At 43.5% G+C, this 21,741-nt stretch overlaps 1 long non-coding RNA gene across 1 annotated transcript; it reads left to right on the top strand.

Moving 5' to 3' along the window:
• Positions 1-439: 439 nt before the first annotated feature.
• On the top strand, positions 440-21,288 carry LOC310767642. Its single transcript, XR_014550998.1, has 4 exons — positions 440-548; positions 18,304-18,392; positions 19,067-19,175; positions 20,300-21,288. It is a non-coding gene; the product is annotated as an uncharacterized lncRNA (long non-coding RNA).
• Positions 21,289-21,741: the final 453 nt, after the last annotated feature.

Genomic DNA, 21,741 nt, shown 5'->3' with positions numbered 1-21,741 from the left:
ACATTTCCAAGCACAATTCAAAGTGTTGGTGCTGACCTTTAAAGCCCTAAATGGCCTCGGTCCAGTATATCTGATGGAGTGTCTCCACCCCCTTCATTCTACCCAGACACTGAGGTCCAGCGCCGAGGGCCTTCTGGCGGTTCCTTCACTGTGAGAAGCCAAATTACAGAGAACCAGTCAGAGGGCCTTCTTGGTAGTGGCGCCCGCCCTGTGGAACGCCCTCCCACCAGATGTCAAAGAGAACAACAACTACCAAACTTTTAGAAGACATCTGAAGGCAGCCCTGTTTAGGGAAGCTTTTAATGTTTGATATATTAGTGTATTTTAATATCTGGTTGGAAGCCACCCGGAGTGGCTGGGGAAGCCCAGCCAGATGGGCGGGGTATAAATAATAAATTATTATTATTATTGGAAAGTTTTGATCAAGAGTCTCCTCCAGCATCATAATTCATTAACATTAATACCTTGCATTTCCACCATCAGTGTATTTGTGTTTCCCAAGGGCTCATCCATCCAACCACCGATCAGACATGCTTAGCTTCAGAAAGGTACCAGTACAATGCAACATATTTGTTTAAAATCATAGGTTTTAAAACAAATAAAAAACTGACAATATCCAACAATATCCAACAGGGATGTCGTATTTGAAGAATTGGACTTTTCCAAATCTGTTATGAAGTGACCTGATCTATACCTCCAGCTAGAACCTAGTTAACCCTTGGTTTTTCCACTTCCCAAATATTACAATTCAGTTGAAATCTTTGGCAGGCTTTGAATAACTCTTGCAACGTTACCAAGACTTTGGATATTTTGGATGACTATGATTTGGATGAACTACAATATGCAGTTGATTAAGATATTTAAATGACCCATGGAGGGGAGGAGGGAAGTCGTAAGATTCGGAAGAATCTTGCTTTATTTTGAAATTTAACTGTGTTAAATGTGTGATTTATTTTGTAAAGCCAATAATTTTTTTAAAGCAACATGAATCATTCCCAAAATATAATTATGAATGAGCCTCTTACATATGTGCGTTAATAGTGTGTGAGCTTGCTTTTGCTGGGTAATCTAATTTATATTAGGTCTAATTTGAGACAAGCAAACTCTCATCTCCTCATCAACAAAAGAAGCCGCCTTTTCAGATTTGTCAGAGTTGAAAATCCCTGTTCACAAAAATATGTCATGGGGAACTGCAGAAGACTAGCCAATGCTCTTGAAGAGAGTTGTGGGTATTTGTTTCTGGTTGTACATATGTCCATACTACACTGAAATATTTAAATGTTTCTTCTATTGTCCTTGAATCTTCCTGCCACACTTGCCATCCTCTCCTGCCACAGCAGTGTGGTGCACCGCACCCTTTGAGAACCACTGCAATAGTAATAATTTAGAATAATAATAATAATTTATTATTTATACCCTGCCCATCAGGCTGGGTTTCCCCAGGAAGTCTGGGCGGCTTCCAAAATGTTAAAAAATACAATAAAACATCAAACATAAAAAACTTCCCTAAACAGTGCTGCCTTCAGTTGTCTTCTAAAAGTTGGATAGTTGTTTTTCTCTTTGACATCTGGTGGGAAGGCGTTCCACAGGGTAGGCGCCACTACCAAGAAGGCCCTCTGCCTGGTTCCCTGTAACTTGGCTTCTCGCAGTGAGGGAACTGCCAGAAGGCCCTTGGAGCTGGACCTCAGTGTCCAGGCAGAGCGATGGGGGTGCAGATGCTCCTTCAGGTATACTGGTCCGAGGCCCAGGTGGTTAGGAAACTGCCGCTGCCAAATCTCTCACTGGCACTACCTGGTTTATGAGCCCCCAATTATCAGGATGTTGGGTGTGTGATATGTTTGGGTAAGGGGTGATGAATCTGCTGAATCCAAAGTTATTCACTTTCCCAGTTAAATAGCCTAGAGGTGGAGTAGGAAAAATGCTCTCCTTTCTCTCTGGAAGCCTCTCAAAAGAAAATCCTCAGAAAATTTCTCAGAATATCTTTTTTCTGGGAAATTTCCAATCAGTCCAACAATTCCTCTATATATACCAGGCTTCCCAAACTATGTGTTACTTAAAGCATACAATTCCAGTACAGTGGTACCTCGGGTTAAGTACTTAATTCATTCCGGAGGTCCATTCTTAACCTGAAACTGTTCTTAACCTGAAGCACCACTTTAGCTAGTGGGGCCTCCCGCTGCTGCCACGCCACCGGAGCACGATTTCTGTTCTCATCCTGAAGCAAAGTTCTTAACCTGAGGTACTGTTTCTGGGTTAGCGGAGTCTGTAACCTGAAGTGTATGTAACCTGAAGCGAATGTAACCCGAGGTACCACTGTATGCCAAACTGCAGGTTTCCTGTGGTTGTTTTCTTTTTTTTTTTTGGTAATTTGTTAATTATGTGTATATTCTACATTTTCTCCAAAGGAGTTCAGGACAGCATTTTATCGCACTTCCCTCCCATCACTCATCCGCAACGCAGCGAAATAGGTTTATCAATCTATTTCGAAATTTTAAATTTAAGCTCCTAGAATGGAGAATACATAAAACAAAACAATGCACTGAAAAGAATATTTCACTGGCAATACAATTCATCGTAAAAATCACGAAATGGCAAAACCACCAGGGACCAGCAGCAATTGCATGCGCATTGCTTCCTCTTCAAAATACTGAGGTTTACCCTTCTTTTCCTGGGATCTTAGCTGGGATTTACCCCACCTCTTCACATTATTTTAAATGACACACAGTCACTCCTAACATATTGAAAGTGGTTATAGAAAAAAATGCATTTAAGAACATGTGTATTGTTTTAAATCTTAAAATATCAAACCCCTAAAGCTTTGTTAAGCTGGCTTTACACCCCCCCACCTTTTAGAAGATTCTGCCTCGTTTTTCTCATTAGAGCCAGGGTGGTGTAGTGGTTAAGAGCGGTGGACTCGTAATCTGGTGAACCGGGTTCGCTTCCTCCACATGCAACTGCTGGGTGACCTTGGGCTAGTCACACTTCTCTGAAGTCTCTCAGCCCCACTCACCTCACAGAGTGTTTGTTGTGGGGGAGGAAGGGAAAGGAGAATGTTAGCCTCTTTGAGACTCCTTCGGGTAGTGATAAAGTGGGATATCAAATCCAAACTCCTCCTTCTCCTCCTCCTCCTCCTCTTCTTCTAAATTGCAGCAGCACCCCTGAAATTTAGCTCATTTATGATCAGCATGGTTCCTAAGGACTTCTGGTGTTGCAGCTGCAGGTGGACTGCGGTTTGGGGTATCTCCAGACTTTCTCCTTTTGTGTTCCTGAACAGCAAGTACCGTATTTTTCGCTCTATAAGATGCACCAGACCACAAGATGCACCTAGTTTTTGGAGGAGGAAAACATGAAAAAAAATATTCTGAATCTCAGAAGCCAGAACAGCAAGAGGGATCGCTGCGCAGTGAAAGCAGCAATTCCTCTTGCTGTTCTGGCTTCTGAGATAGCTGCGCAGCCTGCATTCGCTCCATAAGATGCACACACATTTCCCCTTACTTTTTAGGAGGGAAAAAGTGAGTCTTATAGAGCAAAAAATATGGTATATGTAAGACTCCCAGATGCGGCAAGTATCGCTTGCCTCACAACACTGCCTCACAGTTTGTTGGACTTGAGCGCTTGAGTGGAATGAATGGTCCACAGACAATGTTTCACCACCATCTATATAGGACTTGGAAATTAATCTCCCAGATGGCAGCAACTTTGAGGTCTCTTCAGGAATTCTTTTGGGGGACCGTGACCCATCACCATTTTGGTCAGTTCCAGGGACAACCGCTCTTTCTCTGAGTCAATATTTTGGGTCACAGGCTGCATATTATTTTCCAGAATTCCTCCTTTTTTGAAGAAATGATAATTAATCATGGGGATCAGTTGGATGCTTTTGGGAAGGCTCTAACTTGGAAATTAAACAAGCTATTTATTTACTCCTTTGTTATCAAGGAGTTCTCTGGAATTCCTTCAGCTTGCTTCAGCAGTTCTGTTTAGGTGCTGCCCCCTAGTGGGGAGATTCTTATCATGCCTATACAAAAAGATCTGGAACATACAGGGATGGATAAATTTGGCAGCTTGGATTTCTCATTTTTTCGTTTTCCCCGTCTTAAATTTGCTTTGTCCCACTTCCACATCAGTTTTCGATTGAAAAATTAAATATACATTTCAATGCGCATTTCTCCTAATATGTACGTTTTGGTTTATATAATTTTGCATAAGTGAAGCAATTTTAATGAGTTAATGCGTTTCTGCACGTTGTTTTCGCAACATTCAGAAAAGCAGGAATTTCAAAGGCTGTGTTTCAGCTCCTATTTTTGGTTCAGGAAGTGCAAATTTAGTAAAGGTGGTGAACATGGCAGAGGAATAACTAACCTCCTGATCCATGAACAATCTAAGCGTCTGGGTTTATCGTAAAATATAAAGTCGCAATCCTAATATTTGATTCGTGGTCCTGGAAGGGATTAGAACTAAGAAATGGTGCCCTTCTGCTTAGCTCTGCTTGCTAGGGCTCTTCTGGCTGTTTCTCCTGGCGGTATCCAATGTGCCCTGAAAGGGGTTGTTGGGGGTGGGGGCAGAAACAGAGTAGGACTGTCCAAGTTTCCACTGAAACCTAAAATGGCCCATTCGAGGCCCCTCAGCTGTGGGAAAAAACTGGTTACGCCCTTCTCCTTGACTGGGCCAATTAAGATTAGGATTGCTCTGCTTGGAATTGACTAACAATGTACCTAATTCTATACATGCCTACTCAATTAATTTTTTTAAAAATAATATTTATTAACAGTTTAAAGACTATAAAAGAAAGAAAAAGAATTCATCAAAACAATACAATACAACACAAAAACAAAAACACTACGAAACACTGACACTAAGGCATCAAATTAACAAAACACAACAAACAGAATTTAAAACACATCCATAATTTCAGTATCTTATCTTCCATGCACTTATTTCCACGACCTCCTCACACCTCCCTTTTTGTGTTCCACTTCAATTAACTGTTTCAGCAATTCCTTTCCATCTTCCTCAGTTTTCTGTCCTGTAATTTATCTTAGCTTATTCTAACCTTATTTTTTCCCTTTAATACATTAAAAATCTATTTGTACTTAATTCCTTATAACCTTTCTGCTAAAGCCATATAACTTCATTCCAACATTTTTCTAACATTCATTAATATTACAGTATTTCTGTAAATAATCTTTGAATTTTTTCCAGTCTTCTTCCACCGACTCTTCTCCCTGGTCTCGGATTCTGCCAGTCATTTCCGCCAGTTCCATATAGTCCATCAACTTCATCTGCCATTCTTCCCGGGTGGGTAAATCTTGTGTCTTCCAATACTTCGCGATGGGTATTCTTGCTGCTGTTGTTGTGTACTACATGCCTACTGAATTAAGCCCCAGGAAGCTGAGTGGGACTTGCCCCCCTCCAGGTAAGTGGATAAGAAAGGACTTTGTCTGTAGCTTTACAATCTTTTAAAATTTTTTACAGACGTACAAGGGTTGAGAAACGGAGTAGGGAAGAACTGTGGCTGAATTTAAGAAAGCTGAAAACATTCATCTGGTCTCTCAGAACTTTGATGTTAGCTAGCTGTATTTTAGTTTGGTTCTTTGGACGCTGCAATTTAGATTTTTGTGGGCTACCTTGATTTTTTTTAATAGGAGGAAAAGAAAGAAAGAAAGAAAGAAAGAAAGAAAGGAAGGAAGGAAGGAAGGAAGGAAGGAAGGGATTTTAGTAATAGTGAACTGGCTGCACAATACAGCTACAGTGGTGCCCCGCAAGACGAATGCCTCGCAAGACGGAAAACTCGCTAGACGAAAGGGTTTTCCGTTTTTTGAGCTGCTTCGCAAGACGAATTTCCCTATGGGCTTGCTTCGCAAGACGAAAACGTCTTGCAAGTTTGTTTCCTTTTTCTTAACACCGTTAATACAGTTGCAATTTGACTTCGAGGAGCAACTCATAGAACGCAGTGTACATAGTAGCCTTTTTTATAATAATAATAATAATTTATTATTTATACCCCGCCCATCTGGCTGGGCCTCCCCAGCCACTCTGGGCGGCTTCCATAAAAACCAAAAATACAATAGGTTGAGGTTTTTAAAGACTTTGGTGATTTTTGAAGCTTTTCCAAAACTTCTTTTGCAGCCATTTGGTAAGTTAAGCTTTTAAAACTTTTTTGGGGGGTTTTGGATTTTGGGTTGGGGTGTTTGGAATTCAAGGACTTGGTGTTGGGGAGGGGTTTGCAAGAATCTGGAAGCTTGTGTGTTTTTTTCTGCATTTTTATGATTTTCTGTGACCATTGGGCCACTCTGCTGTTTTTTAAAAAAATTTCTGGGTTTGAATTTTGAAATGCTCTTTACAGTATGTGCGACTTTAAAGAGCACTTAATAAACTCTTGTTGTACCAAATTTGGCTTTGTTTGGACTTTTTTTGACCATAGGAACGCATTAATTGATTTTCAATGCATTCCTATGGGATTTCGTGCTTCGCAAGACGAAAAATTCGCTAGACGAAAAAATTCGCGGAACGAATTAATTTCGTCTTGCGAGGCACCACTGTACACAGGTGGCGCTGTGGTCTGCGACAGGGCGAGCTCCTGTTGCTCTGTCCCAGCTGCTGCCAACCTAGCGGCTTGAAAGCACGCCAGTGTGAGTAGATAAACAGGTACTGCTGCGGCGGGAAGGTAAATAGTGTTTCCATGCGCTCTGGTTTCCATCACAGTGTTCCATTGTGCCAGAAGCAGCTTAGTCATGCTGGCTGCATGACCTGGAAAGCTGTCTAGGGACAAATGCCGGCTCCCTCGGCCTGAAAGCGAGATGAGCACCACAACCCCATAGTCGCCTTTGACTGGATTTAACCGTCCAGGGGTACTTTACTTTTACTTTTTACTTTTTAAAACTTTTTAACACATGTATAAGAGGAGGAGGGAGAAAAGTCTACTAATGTTAATGGCTCTTTAAAGAGTGGCGTAACAAGAAGAATTGGCCACTGCTTGGTAAAGCTAGGATACTGCTGTGATTTCAGAGCTGAGCTCCTGGACCGGTCAATGATTTTCCAGATGTATATACAGTCGTTCCAAAGAGCATTGCCTGCCAGAGGCAATGGAATATATATATATATATATATATATATATATATATATATATATATATACTGCTATATCATTAAATATACTAAAGCAGTTTGCAATAACATCTCCATTTAATTAAAAACAAAAACAAATAAAAATTTAAAAGCAGAGACCATCAACTAACTATTATGTAAAGATGTATTCTTAAGTGCCTGCTTAAGCCTGTCAAGGAATGTATTTGATGGGGGTTTATAGGTTGAGACAAAAGGTGCTGCTGAATCTCTGCTGGTGGAGTATTCTACAGGACTTCTACCAAAAGAATGCTGCAGTCTTGTTCAGTTTCAAATAGGTAACCTATTTCTACATCACTGGCATGGAAATGCAGTAAACTGCCATCTTTATTTGTTTACTAGAGAATGATGTTCTTCAAAAAAACCCCTCCCTGCCTTCTCAATGGCTGCCATTTATTCACTATTCCAAGAGCAACATCTCACTCCCCATATCAGGATTGAGGTAAATCGCCTCCCCCTTTAGCCACCTAGTAGTCCCCATCTATCTTGGTCCCTGCAAGGCTACTCTCTAGTAAAGGAAAAAATGCAAGCACACAAAGGCCATTCATGGGATTTGCATCACACCTGGTTTGGTCCTTAGGAAGCAGTTTGGAGCACAATTAAAGGACACCAAACCATCAGTTAGGTAGTTTGCTTTATTTCCGCCGTTGAATTAACCCATTTATTGTGATCACAGACCGATAAAATGTGATAATATATGTAAAAGAATACAGATAAATAAATTCCCAGAAGCACCAAAAGGCAGCCTTTCCTTTGCCATCGGCTTCCCAGTTTGTGTTGAAGTTAAAAGGAATTTAGTTCCCTTACCAGTAGCATAAATAGAGTCATCAATTAAACAGAAAGATCCTCTAGACTGAGTTATTCATAAAGAGTGGCACAGCCAGCCAAAGTATTTTGGGTCCCCTCTGCATCAGGGATGTGGTGCTGGGGTCCGGAGACTCTCGGAGCGATAGCTTGGATCTGCACAATAAGTGCTTTTAAATGTTGATGGCCAGGAAAGGATCCCTTTTGGCAGAATCCCTGTGGCAAACGTTGCATTGATTTTTTTTCCAGGTTGTAAGGGTGGAGCATAGTAACATGCGCTCCAGCCTTAATTGTCTGAAAAATCAATGCTTGATAGAACAGATAGTGCCCTCTCTCTCTCTCTCTCTCTCTCTCTCTCTCTCTCTCTCTCTCATTTTATTCTCTCTGTCTTTTCTCAATCACAGTTAGGCGTTTGTAAATAAAGCACAGAAAACCCATTAAGCATAATAGATTGGTAAAAAAAAAAAACACATTGCAAATTAACCCGTGAGATCTTGGTGGTTGGAAGGTGCATGGAAACCTGGCTGTAAAGGTGAATTATAGCTGTTGGGGAAAATGAGTGCTCAGCCCATTGTCCCTTTCTACCCTTTCTCTGCCCTGGCTTCCCTTCTCTTGGACCCTGCTTCCTGTCTTCTTTTCTTTTTTTAATCTTTTGGGATCCTTGCCTGCACCGAGATGCAATTATATTTCCAGAAACTGCTGGTTGTTGTTCACCTTTGAATGCACACGGTCAGTCTAAACCATTTGATTTCAAACCAAGCATGGCCATGCCTGTGTTTGCTCCTTTCCGGAGTGCAAGATTTCTTGACTGCTGGCATGCAAATAGGTGTGAGATGACAAGGAGGATTGGGATATTGATTGCTGATGTCACAATGGTACTGATGCATTACAGTGGTACCTCGGGTTAAGTACTTAATTCGTTCCAGAGGTCCGTTCTTAACCTGAAACTGTTCTTAACCTGAAGCACCACTTTAGCTAATGGGGCCTCCTGCTGCTGCTGTGCCGCCGGAGCACGATTTCTGTTCTTATCCTGAAGCAAAGTTCTTAACCTGAACCACTATTTCTGGGTTAGCGGAGTCTGTAACCTGAAGCGTATGTAACCTGAAGCGTATGTAACCCGAGGTACCACTGTATTTGGAAAGAGTATAGGAAGATTTGCAGAGATCTGGGACATTTTTCTAGAAGTATGCATTTTTTAAAAACGGTTTAACAGGCATCAGCATGGGATGGCCTTCGGTGAAGCGTGTCCTCCCTCAAAGAGGGCACGTGTTGCATTGAGACCTGGAGATTGATCTCCTGGTTGTGGGTGGGTATATAGGACAGCCACAACACCCGATTGGTAGGTCCCTCATTGCTGGGTTTAATCTGGCCAATGGGGTGCAGTCTAAACAGATCGAGGGACCTATATATACCCAGGCACATGAGCCAGAGCGTCCTCTTTCGGCTCATGCATCGGAACACCCGCCCACCTCTCCCTACTTTTAGGGCATTTTGCGACTGACCCTTGCTATGCCGTCGTGTGTCATGTCGTTGGGACAGGGGCATGGCAGGAATTTCCCCCACTTGGCGGATTGGCTGTTGCCACTTGGGTTTCACCTGCCGCGTAGCAAATCGTCACAACTTGTAAGGTTGCGGATAGGCACTGGTTTAGGTGATAGGGACGGGAGAACGGTCTTGCCATCTCTATGTGAAGGGTATTCCGTTAAAGGAATCCAGGGACTCAACTTGGTTTGGTCAACCCCTGAGAGGGGGTTGTGCCCGTCCCTGAGTCCAGGGCAGCATCTGGGGAGTGGACATCGTCTGTCCACCTCAGGTGTTCACCCTTGGCTGACCTATGATAGAGCTCTGGGTCAGCGCTGTCTGCAAGGGTGCAGGGAGCTAGTTGAACCAGAGCCTATGCAACCAACCACTCACTTTCTGTAATCAATAAAGTTGTGGCCTAAATTCTGTCAAAAACCAAAATTAAAATTTGAGTCAAGTGTGAGTTTATTTAGGGGGGAAGTCTCTGTAACAACAGATACTGTAAGCAGCTGACCATCATAGATTACTGTGATGGGATGTTGAGCTGCTTGTGCGTAAAGTTCCTAGTCCCTCAGTGTTTGGCTAAGTCCACAAACCACTGTCTGTAACGGAGCGCCATAAGCATGGCTCCGTCAGTCGCTGGCAGAATCCGACAGTGGGCGTTTACGGAATTTCTTCCAGCATAACAGCTCCTTAACGGAAACACGTCTTCTGTACTCTCTACGTGACAATTTCCGGCGAGGAGTGGGTGTCCCTATAGGAGGTCCTGAAACCTCCTCGCTGTTCTCGCTGGAATTGTCTCTGAGCCATTCTTCTGACTCGCTTTCCCTTGGAGCTCTTTCTCGCCCCCTGCTGGTTCCCTCCTCCGCTGATAAGTCTCTCTCAACCTCTGGGAGCCCTTGCACCACCGGTTCTTCCGATGACAGTTCCCTGACAATTACCATCAGCTTCCTTTGGTACTGCCCAGAATAACAGCTACTGCCTGACATTTAGGTATCAGTCTTATAGCAACCTTCAGTCCAAGGCGGCTCCCCGCCCCGGCCATGGAAAAGACTGATGTAAGTGAGCAGGTTGTTAAGAGATTGGGATCTTCCGTTTCTCTACAAGATGTATTAACCTCTGCTGTAACTTCCTGTTCTGGTACAATTCTTCTTTTGATCTATTAGCAGAATATCCATCAAGCCGATATATCGTACTAAAAAGGTGGGGACACATTAATCCTGGCCCTTGTCATTAGGCATTTAAGTGCAGCGTTATCCATCCCGCGTGTGTTTTGTCAGACAGCCCTGATTCAGGATACACAGGTTCATTCTCTACTTATCACTCAGGGTAAGTATCATTATCATTCAGCCCACCGCTTCTTGTTCTTGAACTGCAAACCTGACCTAAACACTCGGTATAATCTCCCTGTGTAAAGATAGCAGGAATTTCCTGTGCTCGGACAAAGGGAGCCTGACGCTTGGGGTCAACTTGCACTCTTAACCAGTTCTCAAGATTGGGGAGGAGAGAGAGAAAGTTTTCAGATTCAAACAGGGTGTCGAAGAAAGCGATGACAGAGACTTCTGAACTCCAAAGCCTACCCTAATGGAAAAGTGAGCGGGCCATTAAGAGGAACATTGCCACCGGTCTGAAAGTCACGATATCCTTCAGCGCTGCTGCTATTAGTAAACTGCCTGAAATGCATTTTTCCACAACAGGGAAGTTTTATTTTGGAAACGAAAAATCGCAAAACAATAGAAATCCCATTATATGGCTTATTGAAAACTACCAGCCATCTACTTTTGTTGTGGCCTCGCTGGGTCATTACAAGGGTGTTTTTGCTCATGACAGATTCCCCCCTCCCTTTTGCTTTATTTATTTATTTATGTTTCTGCGCCATTTTCCCACATGAAACTGTCTTATACTGGATCAGACTATGGTATGGTTACCAGATTTTTTTCAATGAATCCGGGGACACTTTTTTTGTTTTGTTGAAGCTGAGTAGCAACAGGGAGTCAGTAGTGGGGATGGTGAGGCAAAAGACCCTGGGCCCAAATGCATATCGTATAAAGGTGCAAAGCTCTTCCTTCGCACTCTATGAAACATAAATGCAGCTTTTTAAAAAACTGGGCAATGGCGCACAGTCCGCCTGTGACTCCCGAGGCTTCCCTGATCTCCTTGCCCTTTCCCCCTTTGTTTTGACAGATCAGGGGAGGCTCGGGAGTCACAGGCGGGCGGCCGTTGCCCAGGAGGGGCCAGCCTGGTAGTGCAGTTGGCTCTGGGTGGCTTCAGGAGCTGCTCGCTGCCATGACACAGGAAAAATGGCAGGTGCCATGGCAGCGAACAGCTCCTGAAGCCAGCCAGAACCAACTGCACTAATAGGCTGGCTCCGGGCTGCTGGGGCTGCCGCTGCCACGTTTCCCAGGGACAGATTTGCAAATCTGGGGACATTCCAGGGACGGAATTTGTCTGGGGACAGATTTGCAAGTCTGGAAACTAACCGGGGACATCTGGTAACCCTAGACTATGGAGCTACAGCCCTTTCCCTCCAAGGACCTTAGAGTAGCCCATCTGTGGTTTCCAGCCCTGCTTAGCACCGACAGTTGTGCATGATGATGTGCTTTTAAATGCTTCTCTCGGTAAGACACAAGCCAGAGCTTCAATGGTTAGAATGCACAGCTGATTTTTAAATGGCTCTCAGTCCCATATCGGCAGCATCCATATAAATGTGGATATGTGACACGAGGCAAAACACTTCCTGTGTATCAAGACCTGGGACAGTTACGAATATTATTTATCACTGTGACATGGCAGAGGTAGCCCAGGGAGGCAGAATCTGGTTTGTGTGGGAAAGTTCAGGGTGGCAAGAGAGGATATATTGTTTATTAATATTCTTCCTAACTTGTGCTAGCAAGTTACTTTACTTAGCAGAGTTTACATTCCCCTTTTTATATGCACAGCAGATAGCTGGTTGCAGGCTCGTGTGAGCCTCTCGCTATTATACAATTCAGTCTGTCTCAGATTGAATTGTACATTCCTGGTAAGTTCCCTTGAATCCCTCTTAAAAAAATGAAGACGCCACAATCTTATTCAAAGTCAATAAAAGAAGTTTACTCACATCAGTTCACAGTTGGATTCCTGAAGGCAGACTTAGTTATAAATATGTACATGTGGCTCTACCCCATATGGCGGAATAATCCCAGTGCTGCTGCTAGCTGAGAAGCTAGCAGAGCATTCCTAGCTAAAAAACTGGTCAAATAAAGAAGGAAGTAAAAAAGAGAGAGAGTGTGCTGTGTGACTCGTCCTTTTGTTACCTGGACAGGTAAGGTCACACCCACCTCTAGTCACATGCAAAGGAAGGATGCTCCAGTCCAAGAGGAACAGGAAGTTTCGACTGGCTGAACCAAACATCTCCTTGCATGTCCACTCTAGGAAAACAAGGAATGTTGTATTTGACTGCCTTACATGGATCACATCCTACAGTTTGCATGTGATTGTATGTGATTTGGGAAGTGGCTGCCATCTTATTCCCTTTCAGGAAGGGAGTCACCCAACTAGGGCAGTCATTTTAATTGTAAAAAAGAAGAAGAGGAGGACACGCATCATAAAAAAGAGAACAAAAGAGATTTGCACATGCTACTTTGTACATGTAGATGCAAACCTATACGCTATTATAGAAATGCAACACACCTGGTTAAGAGTGTGTGCTCAGACACTTGAGTGGGAATTTCAAGACCCTTCTACCCTCCCTTCTTATGGTTATCTTTAAACTGGACTTAGACCAGACAGCCCTTCAGATACAAGACTGGCCCTATGTAAAGTAGGACACGTGGCCACCAAGTAAGCAATAGCTAACAGAAAGCTCCTTGAGCCAAGACTCAACATCTGAAAGTTCCCTGATTGGATAACCTGACAATTTTAGGCTCAGCTAGCTATGGAGAGCATAGCTCAATTTAATATGAGACGAGGAATGAAGGTGAGGTTGAAGATAAATGTTAGATGCATATATGCTTGTCACTGCTGAAAATAGAACAATCGACTAGATGGAAGTAGCTCTGATCCAGCAAGACAACCCTTACATTCTTGAGGTCTTAGATTCTTGATACAGAAATTGTGTGTGTGTGTGTGTGTGTGTGTGTGTGTGTGTGTGTGTGTGTGAATACAGGCATATCACAACACCATTCACTATTCTTATAATGGGTGGCATAGATTTCCTCCCATTAAACTTATAAACATCCCCACAGAGTGTTGGCTGGACTAAGTAAATTTTGTTGGTATAATTCCCTTTAGTCCCATATCAGTAATCTGCACTTGGCAGTTTACGGAACTTTGATGGCTGTACCAAATTTTGTGTTCAATAAAAGATAACACGAGAGATCATTAGAGCAGCTATGTCAGATTAAATGTATTTTCTTGTACAGGAGTGAAGTCCCTTCAGTAACCTTTGCAATTTACTGTAGTCTCACAGAGAACAATATTTTCCCAGCAGACCTCAACACAAAGGGCCATTACAAAATGTGATTCATATTTCATACGTTCAGAAACGTTCCACACAAATTACAAATGGAGGCTTTATTGCAGTATTTATGTTCTGTTACCAACAAGGTATGTATAAGTAATATTATGCATCCCAGGGTGCCTGGCCTACACAGCTTGCATTTATTAGTTACTTATACTTTGCGGTTAAATACCAGGAAACTTAGGTTACTTTATCTGGAAGCACACAAAAATGAATCAGCAAAAACCCCCACACAAACCCCACCATGATGGTTCGGAGATTTCCTGACCGGATAGGAAAGAAGTAGCCTGCCTAGTTATTTCAATGATGGGGCCTCTCAAAACTGTGGGAATGTTCTGGGGTGCAGGAGAGGATATATTGTGAGATTATATCCTAATCCAACTTGTGCTAACAAGTTCCCAAAATATCAGCAGAGTTTATAACATTCCCCTTTTAAGTTCGCAACGGTAACGCTTGCACAGGTTCGCTAGAACCACTAGAATAATTATTCTGGTGATTTCCCCTTTTGTTCCCTCTTATAATACAAGGCATGACACAGTCTTTACAAAAGTATAAAAGAGTTTACTCACGTTCTGTTCACAATATGATCCCAGAAGGCAGACAGCTTAAAAAGGTAAAATACACTCAGAATCTATCTTATAGGAAGATAGTACTGTCCTCTCTTGGCTGAGAGCCAAGAGGGCATGTTGCTCCTTCAGAAGATGAAGATGAGAGAGAGAGATATGGCTGCCTGCCCTGTGCTTTTATCATTTACCTGCACAGGTGAGGCCACACCCACCTCTGGTCACATGCGGAGGAAGTCCGTCCCCAGGAAGTTTACCTGCTTGCTGGACAGACATCCCTCCCCATGTTCTAACATGTACACTCTAGGAATGTTGTGTTTACATCCCACAAAAACATCTCCCTCTTCTAAGCCTCATTGTGGTCCACATAGGAAGGAATGTTTATTCTTACTCCAGAGTAAGAGTAGGACTTGGTCACTTTCCATGAGCCCATGGTTAGGCTTATCTGCTCATATGGAATGCTGTGGTTACGATGGAGACTATAGGATTGCCAGTCCTGAATCCAAATATTCAAGAATCTGACTGGGACTTGGGGACCTTTCTGATCCTGGGGCACAGCATGTTTGGGAGGGAGTGCCAACAGTGCACCCCTATTATTTGGGTGAGGCCATTTTGGGTGCATCTGGAGAGGAGCCCAGCACAAAGCCCATCTATTCATGGTGTATGGCATAAAAATAATAATAAAACAGCCAAGAGATGGTGGTGGGGTACTTGTGGAGGAAACGGCCTTGCCTCTTGTGTTTCTTTCAGCTGGCCCAAAAGCAACAATGGCGGGCCAGACCATTTATTTTCTGGCTAGTTAGAAACTCAGGCACAATACCAACTTAAACAGACTGTGTTCTATGGCAATAATATTCAAATTTTCAGCTTTCTATGGGGAACACTTTTTCATGTTTACTTTGTCAGTTTGCATTTCTTAGTGCAGAAAGTATTGATCTGATATGTAGAGATCTTTCCTATTCTACTTAATTCAAGAGGGTTCTGGAAGCTTCTCTGTGTGAAAGAAACTTCATGATGTTTGGGTTATTCCTTCAGAGAAGCCGAGTACAGCTGGTTTAAACTGATTCTGTTATCTCTTATTCAAGGTCATGCTGACTATAACAAGAGGTCAGAAGAAGCGTGGGTCTCCCACTTTCTCTTTCTATCTCTTTTCCTTCTGGTGTGGTGTTCTGTATATAGTGTTAAGGATTAGTCTTATTTTTTCCGAAAAAAATGTTTAGGGGTACTCTCATCTTCCTACACATATTGAAGTACTGCCCCTCAATGAGGCCAAATTTAAATTCACAAAATGTTTAGGGGTATGTGTCCCCCTGCGTCCCCCCAGAAAAAAGCACTGGCCTTATTATAGGTTATTGTAAGTTTAAGTTAAGTCTGCTTCAACTGGATTTCTTATGGACAGGGCCAATCCTGAATCTGCTGGATTTGTGACCATTATGCTCATTTGCCTTCAGTAGAAGTAAAGCTCTGCTGGACGAAATACAATTGCCTCTGGTCTATTTTTTGGGAATCCTGCAATGTGTTAAAGTTGTTACTCTGCTAACTATACATTGGAATCTAGTCTGGATCAATGCCGAGTAGAATTTCAATGACATACATGCCTGTGGAAGAACCTCGAAGCTGCTGTCACCACCAAATTCTTGCACACTGCAGAGGATTCTGGGACATGTTGTTGATTATTTGCAGATTAGCTGGGCTGCAGAAGGCGTTCTGGGGAGACCACACATTCAAGAAACGCAAAAGTAACTTTTGCTTGGTTTAATAACAAAAACAAAAACTCCTTTTATGCTAAATTATCAATAAGTGTGACCCATCCACCAGGGTACTGAGAGAGCTACTTGCTGCTCTTTATATACTATACCCAACAGCTTAATCAACGTAACTTAACAGCACCTGCTATACTGCCTCACAGCTGTAAAACTAGGTCATGTTATTTGCTCTGGCCCTTAAAGATATACACATCTTGTGGAACAGTAATGAAACCTAAAATTTAAAGAAACCATTCAACAGTTGTATAGTACACACTCTAGCATGCCCTCTAACATTCCTCAGATGAAAATGGGGACATTTCTCACACACTCCCCTCTGGCCAATTGATGCTCCTTTACCCCCCCCATTCCCCACCCCTCTGCAGAGGATGCCCTATCAGGAGTAGGGTGAGTGGCCCCACCACCACCACACCAACAGCACACATCCCCTCCACCATTCTGAGAAAACCTCTGAATCCTGATTTTATTTTACACACACACACAAAATGCACACCAATTGTGCTCCACTCTGCTCCCCGTTTCTTTCCGCCCAGGGCAACCCTGTTCTATGCCTGCCTCTCAGAGCTGACATGTCTCACAGGGCTGGGTCTCCAGGGCTGGGTGCTGTCCAGCAACTGCTACAAGCTTCCCAAGGTGGGAGGCTGGCAGTGGAGCCCATGGAAAGGCCACGGAAAGGCAACAAGATGCTCCCTCGGGGAAAACACTGGCTCATCCTCCTTCTTAAGCTAATCCAGAATGCAGCAGCTAGACTGGTGACTGGGAGCGGCCACCAAGACCACATAGCACCGGTCTTGAAAGACCTACATTGGCTCCCAGTACGTTTCCGAGCACAATTCAAAATGTTGGTGCTGACCTTTAAAGCCCTAAGCGGCCTCGGGCCAGTATACCTGAAGGAGTGTCTTCACCCTTATCGTTCTGCCCGGACACCGAGGTCCAGCGCCGAGGGCCTTCTGGCAGTTCCCTCCCTGCAAGAAGCCAAGTTACAGGGAACCAGGCAGAGGGCCTTCTCGGTAGTGGCACCTGCCCTGTGGAACGCCCTCCCACCAGATGTCAAAGAGAAGAACAACTACCTGACATTTAGAAGACATCTGAAGGCAGCCCTGTTTAGGGAAGCTTCTAATGTTTAATAGATTATTGTATTTTAATAATCTGTTGGAAGCCGCCCAGAGTGGCTGGGGAGACCCGGCCAGATGGGCAGGGTATAAATAAATTATTATTATTATTTATAATTATTATTATTAGTGGCAGCAGCACCGGTGGGGAAAATGCGGACTTTCTGGGATCAAATCAGAAGCCAGGACGGCTTCCATAATTCCAGGACTGTCCCTGGAAAATCGGGACACTTGGAGGGTATGCGCTAGTCATGTGCATGGCTTCATGAGCCTCACGATGAATTGCAAGTATACCCAAGAAAACGTCCAAGGAAAGCTGCGGTGCCTCAGAAAGACATTGTCTGAAAGCTGGTGGGCTGTGATAATAATTGGCAAAGCCCCCCTCCCAACAATGAGCTGTGGGTTTTTTTTTAAGAAAAAGACATTCATTTAGGTTTCAGTATTCCAAGCCGTCTTGGGTAAATTGTGGGTTGTGAACGATGGACAGGGCAAGAATGGAAGTTAAGCAGAGCTGACTCAGTGACAACTGTGATCATATGCTTTCCCTGCAAAGCAATTATAAATTCAGCCAAGCAGACATCTGATGCTGCAATATTAATTTCAGCTCACATTCACCGGTGACTCCTGTCACAGTATTTTTCCTTTATGCAGGTAAATCACCTGTCAAGAACCACAGTGATGCCATCTTTCTCAGGATGAACTCATTAGTGGTACTGAAGAAAGGGAACAACAGACTGTGGCTTTGTGTGTATCTCGACTCGAACACACTCCTGAAACAAAAGTGAAGAATGAACATGTGCAGCAGGAGACAGGCTCACCAGAACCTCAGTGCATCCATCAGAATTTCTGTGTGGCTTCTATGTGCCTAAACACCATTCACACGTAGTCTCGTGTGATTTGTACTTCTGTTTCCGTAGTTCTGATGAACATGCAGGGATTGGAGTCAGAGTCAGAAGGCAAGATCCTGACCCTCCACCAATATAAGCTGCTTTGTCATCTGAATAGGGTAGGCCTGCCATGTTGTTGTTTAGTCATTTAGTCATGTCTGACTCTTCGTGACCCCATGGACCAGAGCACGCCAGGCACTCCTGTCTTCCACCGCCTCCCACAGTTTGGTCAAACTCATGCTGGTAGCTTCGAGAACACTATCCAACCATCTCGTCCTCTGTCGTCCCCTTCTCCTTGTGCCCTCCATCTTTCCCAACATCAGGGTCTTTTCCAAGTCATACATTATACCACAGTCTAGCATGGCCTGTGTTTTCTGAATTTATCCCTTGAATGTATTACCTTCCCGCCAGAGCGGTACCTATTTATCTACTTGCACTTTGGCGTGCTTTCGAACTGCTAGGTTGGCAGGAGCAGGGACCGAGCAACGGGAGCTCACCCCGTGGCGGGGATTCGAACCGCTGACCTTCTGATCAGCAAGTCATAGGCTTTGTGGTTTAACCCACAGCGCCACCTGCGTGTCATGGACATTAGAAAGTGGCTAAAACAAAAATCTGTAAAAATGCAGTACGGCAATCCAAATTCCTCATTAAATTTAACTGAAAAACAATAACCCCAGTCAAAAATAACAACAATAGCAGGGGAGAGCAGCACGCCACAGCTTGTCAGCTATGAGGCAAGATCTTTTTAAAGGCTGTTGATGAAAACCTGGGCTTGTTGCTGAATCTCTCCCAGGAAGAGGGCTTCTCCCGATGCTTCTCTGGCTGCAGCGGCTTCCATGAGGCTGCAAAAGGGGGAGCAAAGACCACAGAGGAGGAGGCAATGGAAGAGAAAAAGAAAATAAGTCAAAGGTCCCTTTTTGGGTGCCTGGTGGGGGCGGAGGCAGAAACCTAGTGGTGACAGTAGGAGGGAGAAAGTGACAAGAGCAGCCAGCAGCAAAGTGGAGGAAAGGAAATATGATAGAAACGTGTGTAAGAATAACCATGGCAATTGGGGCTGAGGCTGGAGAGTACCTTCTCCAAGTCCCTGTCAAAAATGGTAGCACATCAGATCTTAAAGAGGTCTCTTCCAGACTGGGGTTTACTGTGGCTGTATTCCATGGACGCAATAAAAGTGTGTTAATGGTGGGTTTATTCTGCTTTATTAGTTGTTCTGCAATCTTTCCCCAAGGCTACCACATTATAGCTGTCTGGAGGGGTTCTAGTAGCCCCGTTTAGGGAAGTTTTTATGTTTGATGCATAGCTGTCAAGTGTCCCTTATTTGAAGGGACAGCCCCTTATTCCAGCGCCATGTCCCGCTGCTGTCCCTTATTGATGGATGTCCCTTAAATGTCCCTTAAATGATGTCCCTTAAATTTCAAAGGAAGCAGCTCCTCTCCCTCTCTCCCTGCCGGCCAGGGAGGAGGGAGGCTCCAATTGTGTTGCTTGGCTGTGTTGCTCACCCAATAAGAAGTCTAAGAACGACTGGGGGGTGGAGCTTGCATGCCTTGTGTGTGGCTAGTTAATGCAAGCTGAGGGGTTTTTTGAATGCTGTACGCCATTTTGTTGCACGTGCTGCTGCAAACTTTGCAGTGCAAAGCCAGGCTGGGGAGCCATCTTAAGTTGAGGCTGCATAGGCCTTGTGGTGCATGTGATTCAGATTCTATTCAGTTGAACCTCCAGTTACAAAATTGGTTGGACAGTGTTCTCGAAGCTATCAGCATGAGTTTGACCAGACTGCAGGAGGACAGGAAGACTGGAGTGCCTGGAACAGGTGAGGCTGCAGGTCCCTTATTTTGGCTGCTGGTCCCTTATTTTCAAATCTGTAAGTTGACTGCTATGGTTTGATGTTTTATTGCCTTATTATTAATAATAATAATATTCTGTTGAGAGCTGCCCAGAGTGGCTGGGGAAACCCAGCCAGATGGGTGGGATATTATTATTATTATTATTATTATTATTATTATTATTATTATTATTATTATTTTAGTGCAATGAAAGTGGGACAACCTGAACCCTAGACATTTGTGGTGAGACAAGTTACAGGATTTGAGCAGGAAGCTATAGGATAGGCACTGATGGGAAATGAAGTGATAGAGCCAGCCTCAAACCTTTGCAGGTAAAGGAACATCTGTACACACCTGCATCGCTCAGTAATCCTACTTTTCGTCTCCAACAGTCTGGCCAATGAATGCAAAGTCACCAGAATAATCGACAAAAACAAGGCATTATTTTTTAAAATGTTAATATAATTAATAATACGAATAAATATGCAAAATGAATGCATTTGCTTTTGGTTCCAACAAACACACAGCATGCACCTTTAGGCTCTCTCGCTACAGAATTTCTCTGGCTATGGATCTTGGAAATCTACGTTAATGTAGCAATAGAGCCTTGTGGCCTGTAATGGATTTCTCATAAATCTGGACTGACCATGAATGTCAAAGCCGTAGGCATGGCATTATGTCCACTATCTACAGTATATCAAGGAAAGATATCACCCCATTTGGGATAATCACGACAATCATCATCTCCAGCGTGTTAACCGCTCCCGTAATGAATAGCGCTGTTTTAAAAGCTTTAGAAATAAATGGAAGTCTTTTGTTTCCGAGTCCTGGTAAGTGGTGGTTAGCCAACGGTATGTGATACTTCATCACAAAGACATGTGGGAACAGAATGAATGCCAACACGTCTGTCGTGCATTATGAAGCCTGGCCTCCTGCCAGCCTGAAGCCATTTACTTTGTAGTTCTTGAGTCATTTGAATGGGAATACTCGAGAGTAACTCGCTCAGGGCTGAAGCTATGGATCGAACCATTCACGAAAACAACTGCTTAGTTAGATATTTATCTTTAACAGCAACTAAACGATCATGAAGGCAAAACAGTTTTGACTTACAAAAATTGCTTTCCTTCCACCTCTCTAACCCAATAGACTTTCTTGCAGTGTATCCTTCTTGTAGTGTATACCTGAAGGAGCGTCTCCACCCCCATTGCTCTGCCTGTTCACTAAGGTCCAGCGCCGAGGGCCTTCTTGGCGGTTCCCTCACTGCAAGAAGCCAAGTTACAGGGAACCAGGCAGAGGGCCTTCTGGGTAGTGGCACCCGCCCTGTGGAACGCCCTTCCATCAGATGTCAAAGAGAAAAACAACTATCTGACGTTTAGCAGACATCTGAAGGCAGCCCTGTTTAGGGAAGTTTTTAATGACTGATGTTTTATTGTATTTTTTATCTTCGTTGGAAGCCGCCCAGAGTGGCTGGGGAAACCCAGCCAGATAGACAGGTTATAAATGAATTATTATTATTATTATTATTAGTAGTAGTAGTAGTAGTAGTATCCCTCCTCCTCCTGAATATATTATTATTACTATTTATTGTATTTGTATATCGCTGTTTATCTGAAGATCACAGGGTGGTTCACATCAGAAAAATACA

This window comes from Podarcis filfolensis (assembly GCF_964270895.1).
Source record: "Podarcis filfolensis genome assembly, chromosome: 7".
Taxonomy (NCBI): Eukaryota; Metazoa; Chordata; class Lepidosauria; order Squamata; family Lacertidae; genus Podarcis; species Podarcis filfolensis.
This window is presented reverse-complemented; position numbering and strand designations above follow the sequence as displayed.